Source organism: Muntiacus reevesi, chromosome 3 (assembly GCF_963930625.1).
Source record: "Muntiacus reevesi chromosome 3, mMunRee1.1, whole genome shotgun sequence".
Classification (NCBI taxonomy): domain Eukaryota; kingdom Metazoa; phylum Chordata; class Mammalia; order Artiodactyla; family Cervidae; genus Muntiacus; species Muntiacus reevesi.
The window spans coordinates 170,435,123-170,454,679 of record NC_089251.1 but is presented as its reverse complement, the minus strand read 5'-3'; the positions used below and the strand labels follow the sequence as shown (position 1 = coordinate 170,454,679).

At 40.0% G+C, this 19,557-nt stretch overlaps 1 protein-coding gene and 1 pseudogene across 3 annotated transcripts in view; both read left to right on the top strand.

Annotated features, from left to right (window-relative positions):
* ESR1 (estrogen receptor 1) overlaps window positions 1–19,557 on the top strand; it is a 270,964-nt gene that overhangs the window by 80,199 nt on the left and 171,208 nt on the right. The window lies entirely within an intron of this gene.
* On the top strand, window positions 12,254–14,068 carry LOC136165128 (RNA-splicing ligase RtcB homolog; annotated as a pseudogene).

Genomic DNA, 19,557 nt, shown 5'->3' with positions numbered 1-19,557 from the left:
CTTAGGGCCTCATTTAATTACATTTTTAAAGAGCCTATATCCAAATTTAGTACTGTTTTGAAGTACTAGGGTTAAGGCTTCAATTTGGTTGTTTTGAGGAGACACAATTCAGTCCATAACAATTTCCCATAAGATTCCGTAGCATTTGTTAGTAACCGTCTACATAAAATGAAAACATGTGTCTTTCTGGCAGTTTATAGATGTGTATAAGTTTTATGGCAAGCTTTAAAATTGTAAAACCATAGGCTGTGAGAACATCTCATTTTAATTAAGTGTATAGTGTTTGCCATAAAGCAATGTAATTTATATTACTTTTAAATTATGGGCTAACACACATAACCTTATAACATCTTGTGTAACCCCCAAATCCCACCCAATAAAGACTTAATTTACAGCTGGAAGTACAGTTACAACCAACTATAAAATCAGAAACTACTTGTGAAGAACAGCTGTGACTAAGTAAATCTTTACAATGTTTTCCTACTGGTTTCACAAGAATCCAGTTTCTGAACCATGCTAGAGACCAATTATAATATTGAATCTCTACATATGAAATAAAATGTTTCATTTCAGATAAAAGAGAGAGAACCACAAACTTATCCCTTACTTTTAGAGCAAGGCTTAATATGTTTATTAAAGTATTTTTTAGAGATCGAAAAGAGTGCATGATTTATCTACACAAAGAAATTATTTGAATCTATTATGATACCTGCTGTATCCTGAAAATCCCAACATCATTGTTAGATTTGGTCCTGAGGCAAAATGGTTCGGTAGGATGCAGGATTTAAGAGGTGCTTTAGGGGATGCTCTTGCCCATCATAGTACCAGTGCTGGTTTCCTCTGCCTAGCTTGCATTTTCCTTTTCACCTGTCTCCCTCCTCTTCAACCTTAAGTGGCAGATTAAACGTCTGTTCTTTAGGGAGAGGTTCTCTGTTGCATTGGGCTTCCCTTGTGGCTCAGCTGGTAAAGAATCCACCTGCAATGCGGGAGACCTGGATTCGATCCCTGGGTTGAGAAGATCCCCTGGAGTAGGGAAAGGCTACCCACTCCAGTGTTCTGGCCTGGAAAATTCCATGGACTCTATAGTCCATGGGGTCGCAAAGAGTTGGACATGACTGAGTGACTTTCACTTTCTTTTTTTCCCCTGTTGCCTCACTCTACATTAGCCCCTTGTATTCTCCCTTTCACAGCAGACAACTCTTGCCTGAATTCTCGTTACTGTTATTGTTCGTTGTTCAACATCTGTTCATGACCTCCACAGTGGTGAGGGCTGCTCTCTCTGTCCTGTTTACTGATCTAGCACTAAACAAGTCACAAAGTGAGTGTTCAAGAATTTTCTTCCCCATAAATTAATGGCATAGTTCATGTAAATAGTTATTAGTTTAGGACTGTTTAGGGGTGAGCTACTGCAGAGACTGCAAACATGAATAAACACCCAGCCCCTTGCATCAGTACCCTCACTATACAAAGAGGACGTCTGCTCATCAAGTGGCAAATAAACGTCCCTAAGGCAAGTTAAGACCAGGATGGAAGATAGAGATGAGAATGGAAGACCATTGGTCAGTGGAAGCTCAGAGCTTTGGCCAGTCGCTACTGGGTTTAGTTCAACCCAGATTGTTACTCAGACCATCTGACTTTCAAAGCATATGTTATTATACAAGAACTTGGCATTTCTATCTTGGTTTGATGAAAGGGGAAAACTTCAGAGATGGAATTCTTGGTCCAAATACGGGCTTTTCCTCAGACTTGCTGAGCAATCCTGTTAACATTTTTATTGAGTTTCATTATCCTCAGATGTAAAATAAAAATAAACAATTTGTACTTAACGAGTTTCTTGTAAAGATCACAATTCCTGTGAAGTACTTATTAAAGTACCACACAAGTGTCAGTTAGTGGTTACAGGCAGCCCTTGGAGATATTGCAGGGTTGGTTCCAGACCGCTACGATGAGGTAAATATCACAATAAAGCGAGTCACAGAAAAAAATTTTTTTTTAGTTTCCAGTGCATGTAAAAGATATGTCTACACTACACTCTACTCAATTAAGGGTATACTAGTATTTTGTCTAAAATAATGTACATACCTAGTTAAGAAATGTTTGTTGTTATTTAGTTACTAAGTTTCATCTGACTCTTCGGCAACCCCATGGACTGGAGCCCACCAGGCTTCTTTGCCCTTGGGATTTCCCAGGCAGGAATACTAGAGTGGTTGCCACTTCCTTGTCCAGGGGATCTTCCTGACCAAGATGTCTAGTCCATGTCTCCTGCGTTGCAAGTGGATTCTTTACCACTGAGTCACCTGGGAAGCCCAATTAAGAAATACATTAGTGCTAAAAAAAAAAAAAAAAAAAAAGAGCTAGCCATCCTCTCAGCCTTTCAGTTCAGTTCAGCTCAGCTCAGTCTTGACTGACTCTTTGAGACCCCATGGACTGCAGCACGCCAGGCTTTGCTGTCCATGACAACTCCTGGAGCTTGCTCAAACTCATGTCCATCAAGTCCATCATCCTCTGTTGCTCTGTCATTCCCTTCTCTTGCCTTCAGTCTTTCCCAGCTCAGGGTCTTTTCCAATGAGTCATTTCTTTGCATCAGGTGGCCAAAGTATTGGAGCTTCGGTTTCAGCATCAGTCCTTCCAATGAATATTCAGGACTGATTTCCTTTATGATTGACTGGTTTGATCTGGCAGTCCAAGGGACTCTCAGGAGTCTTTTCCAACACCACATTTCAGAAGCATCAGTTCTTCACTGCTCAACTTTCTTTATGGTCCAACTCTCACATCCATATATGACTAATGGAAAAATTGTAGCTTTGACTAGATGGACCTTTGTTGGCAAAGTAATGTCTCTGTTTTTAATGTTTTCTATGTTGGTCACAGCTTTTCTTCCAAGGAGCAACCATCTTTTAATTTCATGGCTGCATTAACCATCTGCAGTGATTTTGGAGCACCCCACCTCCCAAAAAAAACCTCTCACTGTTTCCATTGTCTCCCCATCTATTTGCCATGAACTGATGGGACCAGATGCCATGGTCTTAGTTTTCTGAAAGTTGAGCTTTAAGCCAACTTTTTCACTCTCCTCTTTCACTTTCTTCCCCCCACACACTGGTATTTTGATTTTATTTTATTTTTTAAATTTTTTAATTTTTTTTCATTTATTTTTATTAGTTGGAGGCTAATTACTTTACAATATTGTAGTGGTTTTTGTCATACATTGACATGAATCAGCCATGGATTTACATGTATTCCCCATCCCGATACCCCCTCTCACCTCCCTCTCTACCCGATCCCTCTGGGTCTTCCCAGTGCACCAGGCCCGAGCACTTGTCTCATGCATCTAGCCTGGGCTGGTGATCTGTTTCACCATAGATAATATACATGTTTCAATGCTGTTCTCTCGAAACATCCCACCCTCACCTTCTCCCACAGAGTCCAAAAGTCTCTTCTGTACATCTGTGTCTCTTTTTCTGTTTTGCATATAGGGTTATCATTACCATCTTTCTAAATTCCATATATATGCGTTAGTATACTGTATTGGTCTTTATCTTTCTGGCTTACTTCACTCTGTATAATGGGCTCCAGTTTCATCCACCTCATTAGAACTGATTCAAATGAATTCTTTTTAATGGCTGAGTAATATTCCATAGTGTATATGTACCATAGCTTTCTTATCCATTCATCTGCTGATGGGTATCTAGGTTGCTTCCATGTCTTGGCTATTATAAACAGTGCTGCGATGAACATTGGGGTGCACGTGTCTCTTTCAGTTCTGGTTTCCTCAGTGTGTATGCCCAGAAGTGGGATTGCTGGGTCATATGGCAGTTCTATTTCTAGATTTTTAAGAAATCTCCACACCGTTCTCCACAGTGGCTGTACTAGCTTGCATTCCCACCAACAGTGTAAGAGGGTTCCCTTTTCTCCACACCCTCTCCAGCATTTATTGCTTGTAGACTTTTGGATAGCAGCCATTCTGACTGGTGTGTAATGGTACCTCATTGTGGTTTTGATTTGCATTTCTCTGATAATGAGTGGTGTTGAGCATCTTTTCATGTGTTTTTTAGCCATCTGTATGTCTTATTTGGAGAAATGTCTGTTTAGTTCTTTGGCCCATTTTTGATTGTGTCATTTATTTTTTTGGAATTGAGCTGCAGGAGTTGCTTGTATATTTTTGAGATTAATCCTTTGTCTGTTGCTTCATTTACTATTATTTTCTCCCAATCTGAGAGCTGTCTTTTCACCTCTTTCACTTTCATCAAGAAGTTCTTTAGTTCCTCTTCACTTTCTGCCATAAGGGTGGTGTCATCTGCATATCTGAGGTTATTGATATTTCTCCCGGCAATCTTGATTCTAGCTTGTGCTTCATCCAGCCCAGCATTTCACATGATGTACTCTGCATGTAAGTTAAATAAGCAAGGTGACAAAATACAGCTTTGAAGAACTCCTTCCCTAATTTGGAACCAGTCCATTGTTCCATGTCCAGTTCTACTGTTGCTTCTTGACCTGCATACAGATTTCTCAGGAAGCCAGTTGGTCGTCTGGTATTCCCATCTCTTTCAGAATTTTCCACAGTTTGCTGTGATCCACACAGTCAAAGGCTTTGGTGTAGTCAGTAAAGCAGAAGTAGATATTTTTCTGAAACTCTCTTGCTTTTTTATTATCCAATGGATATTGGCAATTTGATCTGAGTCTTTAGCGAGTCATAAAAGTGACATCGAAAATCACTGATTACAGTTCACCATAACAAATATAATATTAAATAAAAAGTTTGAAATATTATGAAAATTACCGAAAAGGAACCCAAAGACAGAAAGTGAGTAAATACTGTTGAAAAAAATGGCACTAATAGACTTGCTTGTGTTACCACAAGTCTTTAACTTGTGAAAAATACAGTATCTTCAAAGTATAGTAAGATGAAGTATGTCTGTATATCTTCCATCCTAAAAATAATCCCTATCACAGATGTGTTTTTTTGGGGGGGAGGAGGGAAGGAAGAGAATGGCAATTTTATCACTAGTACTAGGTATAAATATCTAATTCTTTTGTAGAAAGTTGAACCCTGGTTAAGCTACATCTGCTTTTTCTTTTCGACTTTTTGGTGTCATATGCTGAGTATATCTTCACGAGTGGGATTTGTTTTTTTCATCATTTTATAATGCCATAGATTTACACAAACTGGCTAAAATTCCTCACATAGACTCAGAAGTGTGTTGGTGGAAAGGTTTTCATTTTTTAGATGAGGAAATTGGCATCAGAAATTAATTGATGTGCAAGACTCATGCACTGCCCATCCTGGTTGTACTTCCTTTTTACATATTGAGAAGAACTTTAAGATTAAGTAATAATTGTCACTACCATTTACTTTGATGACAATGTTGCAGTTTAATTTTGAGAAATACTCCCAAACAATAAATAAATTTAACTAAGATTACAGTCTTAAAGTGAGGAAATAAGATACTAATAATATAGATGGAGAAATGTATGTTATGTGTTTCAAGTAACTGAGATGCCGAATGAAGAGCTGTAAAATAAAATGTTTCCTGTTTTTCTGAGCTTAATAATTATAGTCCTGAGTAATTATAATTAGTTTCATTGATAGGATGGGCTTCCAGTCCAGAAAATTAGGTTTCTTTTAATCCCACACTGGCTATTTTTCTTTACCAAAATAGTCAAGTGTTTATTAAAGTTAATAACAGAGAACCAAATCAATGAGTTAAAAATGTAAATGTGAATTTCTTGCTAGGGATAGTCCAACAATTCTTGGGAGAACTGTAGCTGCATGTGAATCCAAGCTTTTTCAGAAGGCAGGGTTGAGAATTCATGTTTAGGAATTGATTTAAGAAAAATGTTAAGGGAAAACCAATTGCCCTTGACCAAAGAGATTGTGGTTGTTTTAAGAAGCAACTTAGATATTTATGACATTAAAAATATCTTTTACTAATTTATATTATGAATAATTAATTCATGCAAAACTTCTTCCTCATTATCCTTTTTCGTTTTCAAACAAAGAAATACACTGAATCACATTCAGGACCCTAAAGATGAATAAACTCAGGTGAGTGAAACAATATCGCAGTCATCCCAGTGTTTCTATCCTTCAGATCTTTTAATGTGGACTAAGCAACTTTCTTAAAAATTTGGCAGCATATGATGGGATCATCTCAGTTCAAAGACTACTGCCCTACTGATTAGTGATTTCTTCCATCAGAGTTGCCAGTGACTTTCAAGCTGTTATATCCAGCAGTCAATTCCTAGTCCTCCTCTTGATGGATTAGCAGCACTGGACACAGTAGATAATTCTCTCCTTAAGGTGCTGGTTTTACTTACCTTTCAGGACAATGTATTTTTCCCCCCTTCTACCCGATTTGTCTCTTGCTCTAGATCTTTGGGTGTTCCTCATCTTCTTTCCCGACCTCTTAATATTGGAGTGGCCCGGGATTCAGTCTAGGGAACTCTTCTATTCTCTGTTCTCACTCCACTTTGGTATTACCTAGTCCCATGGCTCTAAATACCATGTATATGCTGATGACTGCTCAGTTTATGGGCTTCCCAGGTGGTGCTAGTGGTAAAGAATCTGCCTGCCAATTCAGGAGACGCAAAAGATGTAAGTTAGAACCCTGGGTTGGGAAGATTCCCTGGAGGTGGGCATGGCCATGCACTCCAGTATTCTTGCCTGGAGAATCCCACAGAGAAGAGGAGCCTGGTGGGTTACAGGCCATAGGTCTCAAAGAGTCAGACACGACTGAAGTGACTTAGCATGCACATGTGTCCAGTTTATACCTTTAGCTCAGACTTTCTCCCAAGTTTATGACTTCTATATATAATTTCTCATGTGTCTTCCTCACTTGAGTGTCTAATAAATATCTCAAATTCAATTTGTTCAAACCTGAATTTCTTGTCTTTATCCTCCAATATGCTTTATCTGTGATCCTTCTCATCTTAGCTAGTAACTTTATCTTTTGAATTGTTCAGACCTCCAAAATTGAATTATCCTTAACTCTTTTCTTTCTGCCATACCTCACATTCAGGAAGTTCTGGTGGCTCTGCCTTCAAATGTTTTTGGACTCTGACCACTTCTTACCACCTTACCATTTGTTGCCACTCTGGTCTGAAACAACATCATCTTTCTCCCACTTTATTGCTGGAGTCCTACTTGCTTTTTTCCTTGCTTCCCTGTAATCTTTTTTTTCCCTGTAAAGATATATTAAATATAGAAAATAATCAAAGAAGTGAAGTGAGTCGCTCAGTTGTGTCTGACTCTTTGCAACCCCATGGACTGTAGCCTACCTGGCTCCTCTGTCCATGGGATTCTCCAGACAAGAATACTGGAGTGGGTTCCCATTTCCTTCTCCAGCAGATCTTCCTGACCGAGGGATCGAACCTGGGTCTCCCGCATTGTAGGCAGATGCTTGTACCGTCTGAGCCACCTGGGCAGTCAAATAATCAAAGCACTTCTCAAAACCTTGCATTGCTTCCTGGTTCACTCAGCTGATGTCATTACAGTGGCCAGAAGACCCTGTCTCCTCCCTCTTCTTACTTCTTTCATCTCTTTTCCAGTGACTCTCTATCCTGCTTCCTCTACTCCAACCATGTGAGGATTCTTAAATGCCAGGTGCACTTCTGTCTTGAAGCATTTACTGTAGCTTTTCCTTCTCCCTGGAATGCCATTCCCCCGAATGTTTGTGCACCTAACTCTGTAACCTCTCTCAAATTCTGCTGCATTATCAGTTTATCAGTGAGATTTATCCTGACCATTGCATTGATAGTTTGCTTCACCCACGCATCCTGCAGTTCTCTCAGTTTCCCTATGTCCCCATCCTGCATCTCCTCCTTTTAATACATCACATAATTAATTTCAGATGATTTATTATTTGATATCTGTCTCCCTAAAACATAAGCTCCAGATGGGAGCTTACAAATAAATAAAACATGCTTGTTTGTTCACTGATGACGTTTCAAGCACTTAGGTCAGTGCCTGCATCTAATAGACAATCAAGAAATAGTTGTAGCATACACAAATTAATAGAGTGGATGAGTACAACCGAAAGTGCATTGTTAAGTCTTGAGCTGTGAATAGGTTGAGTGTCAAGAGTCCTGTTTTTCTAATTAAGACTATCTGCTTGGAAATTAAAACCTATATAGGAGTTAGCTTTTACTGCATAGCAGAACCTCACCTCAACACCTCAGTGGCAGGACAACAAGAAGCATCTCTTACTCACATGTCAAGGAGATGGCCTAGATGCTGGCATTGGCTGGGCTCCCTCCAAGGTCTGGAGGTCAGCTGACTGTTTTGGCTGGAGCTCCTGGGATGACTCAGTTTTGCTTCACAGGTCTCCCATTCTCCAGCAGGCTTGTCCGGGCATGTTCTCATGGTAATGGCTGAGGCGTGGACAAGAACAAGCCCCAGACTGCAAGCCCGTTCCAAACTTTTGCTTGCACTATCCGTTGATGTCCAAGGACCCAAGCCAGTCAGATGGCTGGGTCTTAGGCTTCGAGAGAGGGGCCTTCAGAGTTGTGTGACAAAGGCTACAAAGTTGGAACCATTTTTGTAATCTATCACAACCAGAAATGTGAACTTTTCAGATTTTGGACTCAAGAATAGAGAATCATGAACTCTTACACTTGGAAGGGACCTATGGTTCATTTATTCTTCTTCCATTCTCAGTGTAGGAACCCCCATCTAGCCCTGCTGACAGCTGTGTTGGGGTGCTGAATGCAGATGTGAATTTTGTGTTCATACCTCATATACATGATGAGTGGACACAATTGGACAAAAAAAAAAAACCAAAACAGGAGTAGATATGAGCCAGTAATTCTGGAAAAATAGGGGTTTGTTTTAGATATGCCATATTTCACTAATTCATTTAGATGTAGGTTTGGACTTCCCCAGTAGCTCAGATGGTAAAGAATCTGCCTGCAGTGCAGGAGACTTGGGTTCACTCCCTGGGCCAGTAAGATCCCCTGGAAAAGGAAATGGCAACCCACTCCAGTGTTCTTTTCTGGAAAATTCCATGAACAGAGGAGCCTGGTGGGCTATCGTCCATGGAGTTGCAAAGAATCAGACAAGACTGAGCAACTAACACTTTCAATTTGTTTTTAAAGGACAGAAAGAGGGATCTTCATTTACCTTTTCAAGGATAACCTTGTCTCACCTTGAATGAGACATAATTCAAAGTCATGCTGACAGATATACAAAAATTCCAGAACTGGGTCTTTCTTATATATTCTTATACTTTGCTTTTGCAAAAGGAAATCATTCTTGAGATGATGTAAGGACCCTTTCTGTGGATAGAACTTATAAAATGCAGAACTTTGTGGTCAGTAATTGTATGAATAAATTGCTATTTTTTAAGTTCTGTAAGCCTAAGACCTCATAAATGTTCATGTGTTTACTTTTTGTTTCAGTGATTGTGATTAGGATAATAAATGGTGTTTAGGGCTGAAAGAACTTAAAGATTACCTGGTCCACCTCTTTGTTTCTCAGCTCATTGTTCTTGTTCAAGTTCTACAGCTAGGTAGCTGCTCAGACTGGAAGCCAAGACTCCTGACACCTAGCTCAAGGCTCTTTTCATTCAGCACTGTCCCGCTGACCTAGAGGACTTATAGCATCATAAGAAACAGACACATGCATGAGCAACATGCTAATATCACACAGACCAAAATTATGACTTAGGAAGCCTTACTGTGGGACCCAAATCCTGTTCTTCTTCAGCAAAAATATTAACACATTTGGCTTAATTGCACAACAGAAGCACCAAAATAAATTTATATAGAGAGTGTGCTGGTTATTTTAAAAAGAATTACTTAATATTACTTCCTGTTGCTTAATATAATTTAAAAAGGACATTTTCTCCTTCAGGCCAAGGGTTTTCACTGTTTTGAGATAACAATGGCAATATTTGTTGAAAGCCCATCTGTTTTCTTTTTTTAAATATTTAGACTATTCTAGTATAAAAAATGGTAACTTTGCCAAGTGAAAAGGAGGGCTGGCTAAGTGTTCAGTCTGAACCTGGCTCTTTCAAGAACTCTTGGGCAGATCACTTAATTTTTCTGAACTCAGTTTTCGTTTGTGAAAAATAGGAGCTTAGCACTGAGTCGTCTCTAGAGCATCTTTTGAATCTTAAATTTTATATTGTATGAAAAGAGAGAATCTAAAGCTAAAGTTATGTATATGAGTGTCCCATTATGAAGAGCATATTGGGAAGTAGCTATCATATCAATATTTATATTTCAAGCTAAATTTTCAAAGTAGCTAGCAACTGGAAAAGCCTGTTGGAATGGACAAGGCTATTCTCTTCATTGATTAGCATGAAAAGTGAATGTCTTCAGAGTGAAGAATGTCATCAAAATGAGTTTGATGTTCTTAGTGATAGGAGGAGATGGCTATAACACCACTACATCAAACAGATCGAGAATAAAGTTTGTTGATAGATAGGGCTTTGAGAAGGTAACTAATTTATTTTTTTGGTATTCATTTCAGTTCAGTTCAGTCACTCAGTCATGTCTGACTCTTTGTGATCCCAGGGACCGCAGCATGCCAGGCCTCCCTGTCCATCACCAACTCCCAGAGTTTACCCAAACTCATGTCCATTGAGCTGGTGATGCCATCCAACCATCTCATCCTCTGTTGTCCCCTTCTCCTGCCCTCAATCTTTCCCAGCATCAGGGTCTTTTCAGATGAGTCAGCTCTTTGAATCAGTGGTCAAAGTATTGGGAGTTTCAGCGTCAACATCAGTCCTTCCAGTGAGCACTCAGGACTGATCTCTAGAGATGTGTTAATTGTAGGCGGGCTTCCCAGATGACACTTGTGGTAAAGAATCTGCCTGCCAATGCAGAGGTGGGTTCAGTCCTTGGGGTGGGCAGATACCCTGGAGAAGAGAATGGTAACTCACTCCAGTATTCTTGCTGAGAAATCCCATGGACAAAGGAACCTGGTGGGCTATAGTCCATGGGGTCACAAGGAGTCAGACATGACTGAGCAACTAAACAACAACAAAGTTATGCTTAAAACCTGAGTCCCAAGAGCTGGTGAAACTTTACAGTGTCTGCTTTGTGGAACAGAGAAAGGAAGAGGCTGAAAAGATACTGTTTTGAGAAGTTCCTGATTAGATACCAGACAAATGAGCCTGGTGATTTTGGCTTGAAAACTTATCCAGTAGGTATAAAGTGACACACATGAGATGAGATGTCTTAGAAATCTTGAAAATATATGCCAACCCTAAAAGAGATTTAGAGGTAAAGTGATGAGACATGTGGAAAGGAAGGTTCTGGTTACACCTGGGGACAACACGTGGTTTAGTTTAAGCTTGACTGAGCAAATAAAAGTAATGAGAAATATGAAAATTATACTTAGGGGGTTGTATCTTTAAAAGTTTGCTTAAGACTAGTTACTATTGTATTTATTTTATATTAACTTTCTGGCAGTCTTACTTAGAAAATTTTATATAACAAATGTGAGGCCAACTCCAAACTTCTTGCCTAAATAATTTAAAATAAGGGTAACCTTAATTGAGCATTTACTATGTGGAGGTGTTTGGAGACACGAGGGTAAATCATGATCACTGAACACAGTGTCTAGGCAAGCTAATGATTCAGAGAGACCTTTCACTTAAAAGGTGACCAACTCCCTTCCTTCCCTCAAAAGACCTGGAACTTAAGTTGGCTTAAATATTCCTGCTGTCTCAGTTTATCCACCCGTTCCGACCTTAGTGATATCTATTAAACTTTGTACTCCCAGGAATCAAGCTCAAGTTTGCTGGCTGACCTTTCGTATTTTGTGGTTTCAAATTTTGGCTGATATTCATGGGGACATGTCCTATTGCCAAGCTAAGTCCTGCCTATCCTAGATTTATTTCCATCTCTTTGTGGGTCCCAGTCTCACAGAAAACATTCCTATATGAATCCATTAACTGGTTCATCAGGCTCTCCCAAGAATCAAAGGCATGAATTATATTTTGATAAGTAATAGTTGGTACACAAATATTAGGTTTTATTTTTCATTTATGATGTAGTATGATGTTTATGTCTTTAGCTTTTTGAATCAATCTCCCTGGCTTCAAAATTTCGCTCTGCCTGGACATGAATGACCATGAACAAGATACTTAACCTCTGCAGATCTCAATGGACCATAATATACCTACCTAATATGGTTGTGCAAGAATTAATCTATAGTTTTTATTATTGTATTTGGCCTGTAGTGAGCCCTCCATAAAAGTTGGTTGCAACAATAATAAGAGTACACTCAAAGCCAGGAGTTTTCACCACCATGAGTCACTGTTATAATGATGAGCTGTGCTTCTTGGAAAAGATCAATAAAAACTGCTGGAGAATCAAGAAGGGCTTCATGCCCAACATGCAGGTTGAAGGAGTTTGATTTGTGAATGACACTTTGGAAAAATTAATGTTTGAAGAATTAAGGAATGCCTGTCGAGGTGGTGGTATTGGTGCCTCCCTGCCAGCCATGAAACAGATTGGCACTGTGGCCCTCCCTGGGATTGTTCATCAGTCTGTTGGTTTTCCTAATGTCCATTCAAGTTATGGGTTTGCTATTGGGAATAAGGCAGGCTTTAATATGAATGACCCTGAAGCAGTGGTATCTCCAGATGGTGTCAGATTTGATGTTAACTGTGGTGTCTGCTTGCTGAGAACCAATTTAGATGAAAGTGATGTTCAGCCTGCAAAGGAGCAACCCGTCCAAGCTATGTTTGACCACAGTCCTGTTGGGATGGGATCAAAAGGTGTCATCCCAGTGAATGCCAAAGACTTGGAGGAAGCCTTGGAGATGGGTATAGACTAATTCCTGAGAGAAGGCTATGGGCCTGGGCAGAGGACAAGGAGCATTGTGAGGAGTACAGAAGGATGCTGCAAGCTGACCCCAATGAAGTCTCAACGAGGGCTAAGAAAAGAAGCCTCCTCCAGTTGGGGACTCTGGGAGCAGGCAACCACTATATAGAAATCCACGTCGTTGATGAGATTTTCAGTGAGTCTGTAGCTAAGAAAATGAGCATCAGCCATAAGAGACAGATGTGTATGATGATCAAAAGTGGAAGCAGAGTCTTCTTGGGCCACTAAGTAGCCATAGATGCTCTCGTAGCTATGGAAAAAGCCATGAAGAGAGATAGGATCATAGTCAACGATCATCAGTTGATTTGTGCTCAGATTGTTTCCCCAAAGGGTCAGGACTACCTGAAGGCAATGGCAGCAGCTGAGAAAGGAAATCAGTCCTGAGTATGCATTGGAAGGACTGATGCTGAAGCTCCAATACTTTGGCCACCCGATTCGAAGAACTGACTGCTTAGAAAAGACCCTGATTCTGGGGAAAGATTGAAGGCAGGAGGAGAAGGAAACGACAGAGGATGAGATGGCTGGGTGGCATCACCAACTCAATCAATGGACAAGAGTTTGAGAAAGCTCTGGGAGTTGGTGATGGGCAGGGGAGCCTGGCATGCTGCAGTCCATGGGCAAAGAGTTGGACAGAACTGAGCAACTGAACTGAACTGAACTGAGAACTATGCTTGCGTCAGCTGCTCTTCCATGGCCTTCTTAACCTGTCAGGCTTTTGCCAAGGTCTTCCACACAGCCCCTGACAACTTGGCCCTACATGTGATCTATGCTGTTTCTCACAATATTGCCAAAGTAGAACAACATGTAGTGGATGGGAAGGAACGGACTTCGTTAGTACACAGGAAGGGGTCCACCTAACGCTTCCCTCCTCACCATCCCCTCACTGCAGTTGATTACCAACTCACTGGACAACCGGTGCTCATTGGTGGCACCATGGGAACCTGTAGCTGTTTTCTTACTGGCATTGAGCAGGGCAACTGAGACCTTTAGAACAACTTGTCATGGAGTGGACATTGCATAGTCCCAAGCAAAGTCAAGACATAGTTTAGATTTCCAGGATGGCCTAGACAAATTGGCAGACGTGGGAATTGCAATCCAAGTTGCCTCACCCCGGCTGGTCATTGAAGAGGCAACTGATTTCTCTACGAGCGTGACAGATGTGGTGAACACCTGCCATGACCCCAGAGTCAACAAGAAGGCCATTAATCTGAGACCAATTGCTGTTATCAAAGGATAGAATGCTGACTGCCGCCCCTGGACACCGCTGATCCTCACCGAAGTGGAAATGGATGAAAACACTCTTTGGACATCAGACTCGAGACCTGAGAGGTTCCAGGGTGTGCTGCTTTAGCTGCCTGCTTCAGAATGGCTGGTGGGGCGGCTTCCAATTCTGGAGTCAATATTGTGAACTTTCCATCTGGAAGGAGTCACGTTGTCCCCATTTGGAAAGGAAGGCATATGCTTCCTCTCTGATTATCCCACAGATTTTTAGGAAAATCTGTTAGTGGGTGGGGCTCAGTCAAAAAATTGCCTTAGTCAGTCACACAAGTCTTCCTTCACCAGAATGAAATTCTTTACATCAACCTCTTTTTCCAGCCTGAGAGGTATTGTGAAGAACATTCCATTAACTAGGAAGGGTTTGGAATGTTTCTTTTTTCCCTGTTTGTCACTTTGTTCACTTAGCCTCTCTTTTACCCTCTTGCCCTGCACTGAGCAAACCCCTGAAAACCATTCTTACTTGGTGCATACAAATGGGTCAAAGCAGGATGTTGAAAAGATGGATAATGGTACAAGTTATAGAGGGGGGATGTATGTGGAGGTGTCGGGATGGGTACCCAAAAGAGAAAATCACTCTTCATAGACTTGTTACCTTTGTCACTCTAAATAGAAGGCCGAGTTTTGACTTACCTGTAACAATGGCATCAGCTGGTGTCTGTCGTTAATTAGGCCTGGTCAGGGAGACTTTTCTTGAATAATAACTTGGCACGGCTGCATCAGAGAGCCCCCACAAAATACTGAGTATCTCTACATTTGTGATTGACATTGTTATAAAACATCAAATGGCCACAGCTGTGATGCTAACAGTTACTCTGTGTTGACAGGTTGACTAGTCTTGTGCTACCTAATCAGACGAGGTGCTATGTCCTATGACACCCGAAGATGTTAAAGTTATAGGCTACTAAGGCCACAATTGAGTCCAAACACTAAAACAGAAAAACCTAGTAAACTTGTAATACATTGTCTATATGTCATCCTTAATATTTTATAGCTTAGGACGGTTAGTATTTCTACTTGATTCACTTTGGTCAGTGGTCCTGTTTTCTGATTTTCTTCCTGGTTGCTTTCAGAGATGTACCTTAAAAATATTCTTTTCTAACACTTACTCCTCAAAGCCTGGCGTGCTGCAGTCTATGGGGTCGCAAAGAGTCAGACTCGACTGAGCGACTGAACTGAACTGATCTCTTATAATAAACCTCCCCCCTCCACTGGAGTATCTTCTAAATGCAGAGTCTCTTCTAGAGGCTAAAATAAAGCAGACTTCCTCTGAAAAAATGTGACATTAAATAGCATGTCTTTACTCTGAAAACTTAGTAACTTTAATGATTTTGATGGTAGAGTTTGAAAGGTATCAACAAGTTAGTAATATTAATGCAATAGCTTATAATTATTAATTATAATTTACAATATATAATTACTTATGCCTCTGGATTGGACCAGTGACCATTGTGGACAGATGACTTGAGGATGTAGGTTACCTGTGAACACTGGAGGGCATTTGAAGATGAGAAAGAGGCTTCTGGCAGGTGGCAGGCTCTCTAGAGATGAGGCAACACTGACTATCTGTGTGGACTCCGTCTAACTGGGCTTTCCCAGTGATGTCATTTAGCAAAGTCCACTGCCAAAACTGTGATGTCAGTGTAAGAAATGCTGTCGATCATCCTAGGTACATATGTTATGTCCTATTGGATGCTTTGAAGGTCACTCTCTGGGGAGGGGAGAGGGGAGCAAATGAGGAAGAGAAATAAAGAGGAATGGTTTGTGCCATGGTGTTTCTGTATTATAAGCTTTTCTGATATGTAGCATTTCTCCCAAACTTGGCCCTCTTAATGACCTTGGGAAATAATGCTTAACATTTTGGGTTCAAAAAGAAAACTACAAACATTGTTTTCCTTGTTCTAAAGATGTCATTTTCCCATTTGAAGCAAAAAGCCACTTTAAAATGAATGTTCATGGGGAATTCATGTAACTTTATGACTGATTCACATCAATGTATGACAAAACCCACTGAAAAATAAAAAATAAATAAATTAATTAAAAAAAAAAATAACTCTCCACCCACCTGTAAAAAAAAAAAAAAAATGAATGTTCAAATGAAGTTGAAAAAATAAAGAGTACACTCAATTTTTGCCTTGTCTACTTAATCTAATCTCCATATAAAATACAATTCCACTATACTATTACAATTAATCAAGAATTATTAGTAATCAATTATTATGTATTTAGTTCGGTTTGGAAAATCAGCAATATGTAAAATGTAGTTGCTTCACCCCAAGAAACCTGTAATTTAACCTCCTGTCAACCTTGGCATTCAGAGTTCTTACCTTCTCAGTTCAGTTCAGTCGCTCAGGCATAGCCAACTCTTTACGACCCCAAGGACTGCAGCACCAACTCCCAGAGCTTGCTCAAACTCATGTCCATTGAGTCGGTGATGCCATCTAACCATCTCCTCATCTGTTGTCCCCTTCTCCTCCTGCCTTCAGTCTTTCCCAGCATCAGGGTCTTTTCAAATGAGTCAGTTCTTTGCATCAGGTGGCCAAAGTTCGGAGTTTCAGCTTCAGCATCAGTCCTTCCAATGAATATTCAGGGCTGATTTCCTTTAGGATTACTTCTTTGATCTCTTTGCAGTCCAAGGGACTCTCAAGAGTCTTCTCCAACTCCACGGTTAAAAAACATCAGTTCTTTGACTCTCAGCTTTCTTTATGATCCAACTCTCACATCCATACATGACTACTGGAAAAACCATAGCTTTGACTATACAGACCTTTGTTGGTAAAGTAATGTCTCTGCTTTTTAATATGCTGTCTAGGTTTGTCATAGCTTTTTTCCAAGGAGCAAGCGTCTTTTCATTTCATGACTGCAGTCACCACCTTTAGTGATTCTGGAGTCCAAGTAAATAAAATCTGTCCCAGTTTCCATTGTTTTCCCATATGTTTGTCTTAAAGTGATGGGACTGGATGCCATGATCTTTGTTTTTTGAATGTTCAGTTCCAAGCCAGCTTTTTCACTCTCCTCTTTCACTTTCATCAAGAGGCTCTTTAGTTCCTTTATAGCTTTCTGCCATAAGGGTTACCTTCTGAATCACATCTATTTTTTAAAATTTATTTTAATGTATTTCTTGGAGGATAATTGCTCTACAATGCTGTGTTGGTTTCTGCCTTACAACAAGGTGAATTAGCCATAAATATTCCCTGGTATACATATATGGTACACACCATATATCCCTGGTATACATGTCCCCTCCTTTTGAGTCTCCATCCCACCCCTCTGGTCCTCCCAGAGCACTGAGCTGAGCCCCTTGTGTTACGCAGCAGCTTCCCACTGGCTCTTTGTTTTACAGTAATTTATATATCTCAATGCTATTTTCCCAATTCGTTCCATCCTCTCCTTCCCCCACTGTGTCCATAAGTCTGTTCTCTGTGTCTGCATCTCTATTCCTGCCCTGCAAATAGATTCATCAGTACCAGTTTTCTAATTCCTGTTATTATACGATAGTTGTTTTTTCTCTTCCTGACTCACTTCCCTCTAACAGGCTCTGTGTTCGTCTGCCTGTGATCTGCTGTCAGAATCCTAGTGTTAACCCAGGTACTGAACATCTTGATCCTTGCCAGTCTAAGGACAAGCTGGAAATGGTGGTGGGCAGTCAGTTCCAACTGCAGAAGACCAGTTTCTGCCATCTTGGCACTTGATGCTTGACCTCACTGCCTTTGATATTAACATATATTTACTCCATTGTCTGCCTTCTGCCTCCTCACTTTCATTTTGACTCTTTGACATGATCCCATCTACATAAAGCTTTGATTTTTGACTACTAGGTCATATATCTAACTGATCACTTCTCATTGCTTGAATCATGTCTAGACTTTGCTGTCACTTACCCATGGTTATGCATACCACTCAGCTCTGGCCTCAGTACTTTCTTGGAATCTTCTCCCGAGTGGCAGACTGTCCATACCCCTTAGCTTTGGACCCTTTTTGACTGTGCTGTTCCCCAGCAGCCAGCCAGCTGCCTGGCACTGCACTTAATGTAGCTTTGCTTATTAAACACTTAATTGAATAGTATATAGATTTCATCTTCTAGGTGCCAGGTTGAGTTGAGCCAAGTTAATGACTTTAGTATTTTATTTTAAAAATACGTTCATCTCATATCTATGTGTGTGCTTAGTCGCTCAGTTGTGTCCGACTCTTGCGACCCCATAGACTGTAATCTGCCAGGCTTCTTGGTCCATGGGATTCTCCAGGCAAGAACACTGGAGTGGGTTGCCATTTCCTTCTCTAGGGGATCTTCCCAACCCAGGAATCAAATCCTGGTCTCCTGCATTCCAGGCATATCTATGCAGTTGGCTTTTTAATTTCTAGAAGCAGATACTGTCATATTCTTGTTTTATTCAGAGCACAGTGATATCTTATAAATAGTTGTTATTGATGGTGAGTTTAATGATAATGGAAGAAGGAGAAGAGGTGGTTTATCTTAGTGTTTAGATAAGTCATTCTCTTGGCATTAGTCTGTTGTTCAGATCCCTAAGCATGACTGAAGTAGCACCACTAATTATAAGGACCTCTCCTCCCCCTTCTTTCTCTCTCTTTTTGCCTAGTGTACAGACCTGTGGAAAATTAGGCATAATTTTAGGCATAAAAAGTAATGACACCAAATACTATTTATCTGAAATTATCATGACAAATATATAGAACTATACATTAATTAAGTCAAAGAAAAGAAATTTTTAGGAAGTAAAAAGAAGCCACTTCCAAGTTTATTACGTTAAGATTTCCTCATTATGGGATTATTTTGGTAGTATTCAGTATCACAGGTATGAACTATTTTGTTGCTTGTTTCATTGTTGTTGTTGTTGTTGTTGTTTAGTTGCAAAGTTGTGTCCGACTCTTTGTGACCCCATAGACTGTAACCCACCAGGCTCCTCTGTCCATGGGAATTCCCAGGCAAGAATATTGGAGTGGATTGCCATTTCCTTCTCCAGGGGATCTTCTCAACCCAAGAGTTGAACCCATGTCTTCTGCGTTGCAAGCCAATTCTTTACAGATGAGCCGCCAGGAAACTTTTTATAGATGTTTGTCTTGAGAAGTTCTAGATATAGCATCTTTACTGTTGGATAATCCATGTTTTTCCTTTAACCAACACTTTTATGTTCACTATTGTGTTTCTTGAGGATTCCAAGTATACATTTTGCTATACATGGGAATTTTCTATAAAATATTAGTTGTAGTATGGTGGTTTCATAATGAATTTTCCAGGTATTCTTTCTTGCAGGCAGATGTTAACTATATTTAAAACAAACAAACAAGCACCCAGACTATATTTATGCACATTTTTATTATCTCCCTCTCTCTTTCTCTCTCTCACTCAATATGGTTTCAATTTATTAAATGAAAGATTTCTTTAAAAATAAGTTTTAAGCATTTTCCTTAATAATAATTGATTTTGGAATA